The sequence below is a fragment of the Abramis brama genome (genome assembly GCF_963993115.1).
Source record: "Abramis brama genome assembly, chromosome: 20".
Classification (NCBI taxonomy): Eukaryota; Metazoa; Chordata; class Actinopteri; order Cypriniformes; family Leuciscidae; genus Abramis; species Abramis brama.
In genome coordinates this window covers 28,713,935-28,716,827 of record NC_139982.1, presented here as the reverse complement: position 1 = coordinate 28,716,827, position 2,893 = coordinate 28,713,935, and positions in this window count along the sequence as shown.

Here is a 2,893-nt window from a genome sequence, read left to right as displayed (position 1 = left end):
CCATGCTGTTGTGTGGTGAGGTTGGGAGGTTTGAAGCCTCACTTGATAAAGGACCCACCTGAGTAAACGGGTGTCGAGTGGTTTACTCGCCACCCAGATTTATGGTCTGTTTCCCTCCACGGCTGAAGACTTCCATCTTCCATTAGCTGTTCTGGTCTTCTGGACAGCCGTGTATATTAGAAAATATAGGTGAGGTCAGGAGGTCATTTAACTGTCACACACACACACACATACACACAGCAATCATTACACATGCTGCTATCAAACTAACAGGCAGAAAAGCTGTTTCACACATGTCACTATGACAGGAGACAAACATGTACATGCATCAGGTTTATATTATTTTATACTATAGGAAATTTGCAGACAACAGCAGCATGTTTAAAGGTGATCGACTAAGCTTGAAATACATTTAAATTAAATAAATAAAATGTTTAGGCTTCACTTAAATGGAAAGATCTCCCAATAGAACAAGACATAATAAATTTAGTCAAATTTCTGTCAATTTAGTCAATTTTTTATTATCAGTGTTAAAGTTGTTCTGTTTAATATTTTCATGGAAACTGATAAAGAATGGCAGTATTAGAAGATATTAGAAGATAAAGATCAAAAGAACAGCATTTTTTTTTTAATAAAATTACATTATAAACGTCTTTACTGTCACTTTTGATTAGTTTAATACATCCTTGATCAATAAAAGTATACACTTCTTTCAAACAAAAAAAATATTGGACTACTTTTATGGTACTTTTGGGAGTCCTATGGAAAAAAAGTTGTATGGAAAAGAATTGTAAATATTCTTCAAAACTCCTTTTGTTCACAACAGAAAAAAAAAAAGACTTACAGCTTTGGAACAACATGAGTGGTTAGTACATGATTTCACGATTTTCATTTTTTGGATGTACTATTTCCTTAATGTCAAAACAAAGAGGAATGGCTAGTGTAATTCAGAAACTCTGTGGTGTGTCTCTGCGGCGTCGGCCAAGAGCACATCAGACTGCATGAACATGTCAAACTTCGTGTTTAGACGCTCCAAAACGGATCACAGTTGGACCAGAACTCCTTCTTCAGAACCAGAACTCAGTTCTTCCAACGTTAACAAACGGGGCTGTGTTTTCTGGACATCGTCTTATGTGTGTGTGAGACTAGAGCTGGATGTGTGAGCGTGTAAATACCATGGTGGTTCAGGCACCTCTCCCTTTACCCAGAATTCCTCTGTCCCACTTCCCTTGACGTCACAGCTAGAGAAAGTGGGCCTGCTCGTGGTCACTGTGGAAGAGGAACTGCTCCGAAGCGACTTGAGGAATTTTAATGGTGGAGTTGGAGACCACTGCAGAGAGAGAATGACTTTAGGGTTTGGATAACTCTGTCGGAACTAAGCGATTTTCATACGCATGTAATGTGTGGACGTTCAGGGAGCGTTTCTCTGTCTTTCTCTCTTTAGAGCTGATCTGCTGGCCAAATTTCTCCATCTGGAAGCATGATGATCATGGCATACAGCCGTTAATGACAGACTTCAAAACATTGCGACGCAGTCAATTTTTGCATGTAAGCATATCAATTCACTCACACAGGTCTTTGGCCTGTCTCTCGTCTCAGAAAAGCATTCTTAATAAGGAAAAGCCTGTGTAAATATTCACTACATACTGTATGCATAATGATATTTTGTCTACTATATGCGATTTTGGACGCAGCCTTGCACTACACTGGTTGGGTGGTGTGTTTTTTGAGTCACTGACCAGAACCGGCTCATAGGAGTCATTTGTTCGTGAATTGGACTAAAGGCTGGAATACACTACACAACTTTTACTCAGATTATAGATCTGATTTGCTGTCTGGACAAGTCAGCAATAGTTGTGCAAAGTCTGCACCAGTCTGCAGATTTTGGGCAGTCAGGAGTTGACAGTTTTCACAGAAAAACACATAGTGTATGATGGGCACACACAACGGCTGTGTTCAAAATCACCTCCTATACCGTCATTCACTATTACATTACTCCACTAATATAGTCCACTTGAAGGAGTGAATGAAAATGAGTGAGTGAATTTGGACACTGAGTGTGCTGGAAGGGCTGTTTGTGCTTAGCCTACTGTTTAATAATCATTTGACACTTAGCAAACCGGCAGCTCCAGTATTAATGAAATGATTTATCTTGAATTATGTCATGGAAACTAGCATGTATAAACCTTAATTAAAAAATGTAATAATCAATTAAAAAGGAATTTATACCTGGACCAGCACATCGGTTGTACACTCGTTATTGCGGTGCATTGTGGGATTTAATGAGTTCACTCGATAACGTCCACTAGCCTACGGTTTCGGACACCACTACAAATGGCTGTCCCCTCAACTAGTGACCTATTTAAGGGTATAGGGGGCGTTTTCGGACACAGCATACTAATATTTTGCTTCAGACAATGATTAACGTTACATCCAGTCGGAGAATATCAAAACGTTTGATGTTTTGAGCCGATTTTTGAATCGTAGTGAATGACGAGTCGCTGCTGAAACATAACACTAGTCGCGTTGAATCGGATACTTTTTTAAGGCAGATGGTCATGATTTCTTACCTTTGTTTTGCACCAAACCGTATTTTATCCAATTACATTCGAACCAGACTGTATGCTAGGCTCATAACTCAGCGAATTACTATTTATTGCCTCGTCACTGCATGAGAAGCAATGCGCATGCGCAAGACCGTTATCCTTTTGGAACGATCCAGAAAAAAAACAACAGAAAGATAAAGCAACATGTCCTCAAAAAGACACCTGTTTTTCACCTGATTGCCACAATATTTTTTATATTAATAGATATTATTTCACGCTATTTCAAAAGTATTTTGAATGGGACGAGGTGGTTGATATGGAAATGTCATTATTATGTGTTGTGATAT